We start from the raw sequence: 6,940 nt of genomic DNA on the forward strand, positions 1-6,940 counted from the left end.
TCCTACTGCCATGCGTAAGCGGACAGGTCTGCAACACATGAGCAATAGACTCATCGACGGCACAGCCGTGACGGCAGCGACGTTGACCGACTGGAGCGGATGGAATTGCTTTGGTCGGGAGATTCGCCGTGCGGAGTTGAACCGCCCGTACATGGTCCCTCCCCGACCAACCAGCCGGTTTGTCACTTATCCAGGTTCGACTAGATGGATCTTGATTGGCCTGTTGAAGGCCTTTGGAGAGGGCGCCTGAGGCGATTCTCTCCCTCCAGTATGTCGACTCTGGAACGTCACCCGCCATCTCAGATAGCTTTGCCATCATCAACCGCACACGATTGGATTGTAGGACAGAGCTCAAGACCCTATCGTTCTTTTCGAGAAGCGTACTGAGCCTACCCAGAAATATTCTTGGAATTGCTTTGCGCAACTCCATTATCCCCAGACCGCCATCTCGCACACTTGCGTGTATGAGAGCGTCCGGAGTGTGAGCGTTAAGATGGTAGATCGCTCTTATGGATTTCCGGATAAGCCTGTCCGCATCTCTGAGGACCTTACAGGTCACTTTCGGATTCTGTAGCCCATAGAGCAAACGGGGGATCATATATTGCCTGATAATTTGGAGCTTTTGGTCAGGTTTTAAAGGGGCCCTACGGCAGTTGTTCAGCCAGATCACTAGGTTGGCTATGGATGGTCTTTCAATGCCTTTGTGGCCGAACTCGTGCCCCAAATACCGAAAGGCATTTAGAGCGCCGACGTTCGGGATTGGCGTGTTGTGGATGGAATACTGAGACCTAATCCTAGCCACCGAGCGACCACCTACTACATCACCCACCAAAGCCCTACATTTAGAGGGATTGATGGCCATCCCTCTTTGTTCGAGAAACGCCGAAACGTCCTCTAGCATCGAGGGGACCTCCAAATCCTGGTCCGTGAGCAGGATGAGGTCGTCTGCGAACGCCATGATGGCGCAGCGTTCGCCATTTTGTAGTAGGCCGCCCAAGTGTTTATTATTTACCTTTTCCAAAAGCTCGTCCATTACAAGATTGAATAGAATGGGGCTTAGTGGATCTCCCTGTCTGACTCCACGAGTAATCCTTAAGGGTCGAGAGTATTCTGAACCTACTTTAATAGTGGTAGTTGCATCAAAGGTCGACATGATGTATTCAGAAAGCGCGCTGGGAACTCCGAAGCGACTCAGAGCCCTATTAATCGATTGGTGGGAAACCGTATCGAAAGCTTTTCGGACGTCCAATGAGACTACATGGTACGATTTGCCCCTCTGGATGCGATCCTGCAAGTATTCATGCAAGATCATGGCGTTAGCAAGAGTGCCGTCAATCTCGGTAAAACCGCGCTGTGACGAGCACAACGCCGTCCACTTTGAAAGACGGGCAGCCAACACTCTATGCAACAAACGCTGCATCGCAGAGCCGATGGTAATTGGGCGCCAGTTAGCCGGATCAAGACGGTCGCCTTCTTTTGGCACCAGCGTAGTTCGAAGGTTCCTCCATGAGGTCGGCTGCACATTTCTAAACAATACTATATTGAATAGAATGGCAAGCACGGCCTCGGACATGTGTTTTACGGTGGCCACCGAGACTTGGTCAACTCCCGGTGCTGAAAGCTGCCAGCTCGATCTAGCCACACGTATTTCGTCCACGGTGATAAGTGGAGGAACCAGGCTGGTTGCGCGGTTCTTGGGAACGAAGGGTTCGTCATCGGAGGGACTTGGTGACTCAAAAATGCCACCGTATAACTCCTCCACACTTGTTACGGAAGGATCCGGTCCTGAGGCCAGATCCTCCCTGCCAGCCAGAATCATCTCTGCCAAACCTCGCCTGTTTTTCATAAAGAGGTCCTGAAACTTTTTGAATTGCGAAGCCCGTTTACCACTACCCGTGTTGGTCTGGGCATAGTGGTGTTCAGGTTTCCTCTTTCTATTCTTCCCACCACGACTCCGGGGCTGACTCTTTGCAAGGGTGGCAAGCCACCGGTCGACTGACTGCAACAAAATTGCGTCGTCGTTTGCTAGAGCCGCATTTACCAACTCATGTAGCATATCGTCCTGTCCGAGTGTACCCGCGTCACGCTGCTCTCGCAGGTAACCGACCAAAGTACCTCGGACTTCCTGCCCCTGTTCCACACCTGTATGCGCCGCCCTAGGAGTGGGTGGTGAGAGTCATAGTTACTCCCGCCGTTTACCCGCGCTTGCTTGAATTTCTTCACGTTGACATTCAGAGCACTGGGCAGAAATCACATTGCGTCAACACCCGCTGGGGCCATCGCAATGCTTTGTTTTAATTAGACAGTCGGATTCCCCCGGTCCGTGCCAGTTCTGAGCTGACCGTTGAATGGCGGCCGAAGAGGACATCCGAACGCCCTTGCGGGCGCACTCGGAGCCTCGCAGCAAGACGGTTCCGCGGGAGACCAAGGCACGGGACCGAGCTCGGATTCGAAGTACACCGCCGAAGCGACACACCCTGCACCTCGCCCAGGCCCGGCACGTCAGTCGCGACCCGCTTCCCCGCCAAGCCCGACACGCCCCGATCCTCAGAGCCAATCCTTATCCCGAAGTTACGGATCCAATTTGCCGACTTCCCTTACCTACATTATTCTATCGACTAGAGGCTCTTTACCTTGGAGACCTGCTGCGGATATGGGTACGAACCGGCGCGACGCCTCCACGTGGCCCTCTCCCGGATTTTCAAGGTCCGAGGGGAAGATCCGGACACCGCCGCAACTGCGGTGCTCTTCGCGTTCCAAACCATATCTCCCTGCTAGAGGATTCCATGGAACTCGAACGCTCATGCAGAAAAGAAAACTCTTCCCGGATCTCCCGACGGCGTCTCCGGGTCCTTTTGGGTTGCCCCGACGAACTCTCTTTCGAGGGCCCGAATTATAAACGGTTCCGCTGCCGGGTTCCGGAATAGGAACCGGATTCCCTTTCGCCCATCGGGTGTGTGCACAATTCCGTACGTTTCCGTCAACAATTGCGAATTGCGACCAACGACAAAAATCTACACCACATCAACATCGGCTTTCGCCTAGGGCTTAGGATCGACTGACTCGTGTGCAACGGCTGTTCACACGAAACCCTTCTCCACGTCAGTCCTCCAGGGCCTCGCTGGAGTATTTGCTACTACCACCAAGATCTGCACCGACGGCGGCTCCAGACGGCCTCACGGCCAGTCCTTCTGCGCTCACCGCCGCGACCCTCCTACTCGTCAGGGCTTCATGGCCGGTTAATTTAATAACCTGACCGCACATGCCTCTGACGGCCGAGTATAAGCACGACGCTTCAGCGCCATCCATTTTCAGGGCTAGTAACTTCGGCAGGTGAGTTGTTACACACTCCTTGGCGGATTCCGACTTCCATGGCCACCGTCCTGATGTCTTAAGTTACCAACGCCTTTCATGGTATCCCATAAGCGTCGATTTAGGCGCTTTAACTCGGCGTTTGGTTCATCCCACAGCGCCAGTTCTGCTTACCAAAAATGGCCCACTTGGCACTCTGATTCGAGTCTCGCGGCTTCAATAGTTCGAGCAAGCCGGAGATCTCACCCATTTAAAGTTTGAGAATAGGTTGAGGCCGTTTCGACCCCAATGCCTCTAATCATTCGCTTTACCGGATGAAACTCGTATGCTATGAGCGCCAGCTATCCTGAGGGAAACTTCGGAGGGAACCAGCTACTAGATGGTTCGATTAGTCTTTCGCCCCTATACCCAGTTCCGACGATCGATTTGCACGTCAGAATCGCTACGGACCTCCATCAGGGTTTCCCCTGACTTCGTCCTGACCAGGCATAGTTCACCATCTTTCGGGTCCCAGCGTGTACGCTCTTGGTGCGCCTCTTCTCGCAATGAGAACGAGACGCCCCGGGAGTGCGGGGCGGCAGCCGTAACGACCGCCCATCCTCCCTTGGTCCGCGCAAGGCGGACCTTCACTTTCATTGCGCCTTTAGGTTTAGTTAAATCCCAATGACTCGCGCACATGCTAGACTCCTTGGTCCGTGTTTCAAGACGGGTCCTGAAAGTACCCAAAGCTATAGCGTCGCAGATCGGCGTTTCAACGAGGTCTGTCCGAGAACACCTCAGCGAACAGCCACCCGGGGACGGGACCGGCACCAGGTCCGATCACCATCACGACGGGCGCGCTTGCCGAAGGTCGGACGCTAACTGTGTAGCGGCCCCGCGCCATCTGTATACCGTCGAGCGAGCCGATCGGGAAACACCACGGGTTCATTCGGCGAACGGCGAACCGTCCGAACGAGCTCCACCGCGGGCCTTAGACCGGCACTCAACGGATCGCGACGTCCTACAGGGGGAGAAGTGCACGCGTTCGACGGCAGATCGACAAAACGAAAGGTGCAAACGACGCGTACGCCATCTGTCACACGATCGTCCAGCGCCGCCATCGAGTCACGCTGAATCTCCCCTTTCGACCTTTCGGGTTTCTCAGGTTTACCCCTGAACGGTTTCACGTACTATTGAACTCTCTCTTCAAAGTTCTTTTCAACTTTCCCTCACGGTACTTGTTCGCTATCGGTCTCGTGGTCATATTTAGCCTTAGATGGAGTTTACCACCCACTTAGGGCTGCACTCTCAAGCAACCCGACTCTGAGGAGAGATCCTCCCGTTATCGGCAGCGGTCGCTACGGGCCTGGCACCCTCTATGGGCTGTGGCCCCGTTCAAGATGGACTTGGACGCGCCGCACGATCTCGGGATGACGGATCCTCCCTAACACCACATTTCCCGGCGTCCGGTTTCGGCCGCGGGATTCGGTGCTGGGCTTCTCCCTGTTCGCTCGCCGCTACTGAGGGAATCCTAGTTAGTTTCTTTTCCTCCGCTTAGTAATATGCTTAAATTCAGCGGGTAGTCTCACCTGCTCTGAGGTCGCATATGAAAAATAAAAATTTTTCATTCGGTCATTTCGACGATCACGACACGTCTCCCATTCCTTGCTATACGTGTTCGTCATTTTTCTTTTTAAAAAATGGCTAAGTTTACAGAAACGCTTACGATCTGACGTCTGTCGCGATTTGCATTACACGTCTCGGACACGACGACCGTCTATAACGTTCTCAACCTTAAAACGCCATTTTTTTTTTTAAATGACGACATGTTGAAGAAATAGGACGTGCTACGCCGAAAGACCAGCCAACAACTACAACAAGTAGTAGTTGGTCGCTTTCGCGTCTTAAGATGTCGCGCAAATTTACTCGCTGCACGAGAAACGCACACAAACACACGATTCTACGACACACCACGCAAGAACATGTGCCGACGTAAACACTTTCGTATTTATGATTCGCAAGGTGGACGTCCGACGGACTTTGTAAAAAAAAAATACAAAGCATACCCGTCCCGTCCTTTTTGACGAAAAAACACGCTCGAGTAAACGTCTCGGCACACGTTCGAGGCGTGCGTCGTTATATCGTGACGTAAGTGACGATCACGTACATTAATGAGTACCTATTCGACGCGTCGCAACACATCCAACACGCTCCGACGTTTTCGTCCGAAAACGAAAACCGAGCAGTCTTTGAAATTGACACGACCCTCAGCCAGGAGTGGTCCGGGAACATTATATCCGAGGACCGCAATGTGCGTTCGAAATGTCGATGTTCATGTGTCCTGCAGTTCACAAGTTGACGCGCAATTAGCTGCGTTCTTCATCGACCCACGAGCCAAGTGATCCACCGTTCAGGGTAATCTTTTTAAAATTTAAACGCTCGTTCCACAAGAACCCCGATCATGCCGATCGTCCAGCTGTCTATACACGTCTTGCAAAAATTTTTGCGTACGTGCGTACATCCGAAACGAAAATGATCTTCGTGGTTCCGAAACGTGCCACGTCTAAAATTTCGGTGTTGTGGTATGGATATTTATGATTCTCGCTCTTAATTGTCTTTCGTCCGTACTTTCTCGTCTGAAAGGGAACGCGATCGTCGGTCTCAGTTTTACGCGTACGAAAAAATTAAAAAAAATATTAACCCAAACACAAATTTGTATCCGCGCACCGAAAAAGAAGCACTTTTCTTTTTCACGCGGTCTCCGCTTTTACACGCAAAGTACGAGCATGTATGTGTGAAGATGGGACATGTTCGATACGATTTTAATTAGGAATTTGCCAATTTCCTTTTTCTCAGCAATAATTTTAATAAATAATGCTGCTTTCTCTCATAAACTACATTTTCGGTAGTTTTCCTTTATTGTGTCTTTCATTTAGTGTGCGTGTGTCAAGCACTTTAAAAAGTGTGACGAAGAGACGGTTTTTGATCGATCGGAATCAACACATCATTACATCATCGTACTCGTTATGAAAAAGCGAATTAGTATCCGCCGTAAGCGAAAAGAGATTTTCGCGGGCGGTCTTTGTGTTCGTGTTTCAATTTTCTTTCTATATTTTTTCGTCGCCAAACCGAAGACAGATCGTGAATTTTGACGAAAAAATCTATAGACGTGCCAGACTGAGCGTCTAACATAAAATCCTCAAGTTTACCGTTCTATATCGTGACTTAATGACGATTGACGGTGTATATAATTTTGAAATGGTGCAGTCGTACGCTCCGTAAAGAGAATTTTACCGTTTCTAACGAAATCACTTTACCACATCTACCAAAAACATTAAAAAAGCAAGGTGTGATGTGTGTGTGATCGCTCGTTTAACGGCGCTTTCAAAAAACTCTTTGAAGCGTCTAACGACGAACATCATTCACGCGAATCGTAAAATCGGGAGCGTTTCTCGCCGGTCCCGTAGCCGGGCGTAAATCATTTAAAACCCACGGAGTCGTAACCTAATTCGACACCTGCGATTTTCTTCTTTCTCGACTACTCTGCTACATCCTCTCCGTGTGTCCGAAAAAAGAGGACTTCTAACGTCTTTCGACTTTCGCGGTGGAGTTCACAACTTTCCGCGATCCGGTCGAAAAACCGAAAGCG

General features: G+C 51.2%; 1 non-coding gene and 1 pseudogene across 1 annotated transcript; both read right to left on the reverse strand.

Annotated features, from left to right (window-relative positions):
• Positions 1-4,894, reverse strand: part of LOC148165739 (large subunit ribosomal RNA) — a 6,831-nt pseudogene extending 1,937 nt beyond the window's left edge.
• Positions 4,895-5,552: 658 nt separating this feature from the next.
• On the reverse strand, positions 5,553-5,709 carry LOC148165740 (5.8S ribosomal RNA). The gene has a single exon (XR_015771213.1). It is a non-coding gene; the product is annotated as a 5.8S ribosomal RNA (ribosomal RNA).
• Positions 5,710-6,940: the final 1,231 nt, after the last annotated feature.

Source organism: Gnatocerus cornutus, unplaced genomic scaffold, assembly GCF_029298725.1.
Source record: "Gnatocerus cornutus isolate USDA-ARS CGAHR unplaced genomic scaffold, icGnaCorn1.1 ctg00000230.1, whole genome shotgun sequence".
NCBI classification, from domain to species: Eukaryota; Metazoa; Arthropoda; class Insecta; order Coleoptera; family Tenebrionidae; genus Gnatocerus; species Gnatocerus cornutus.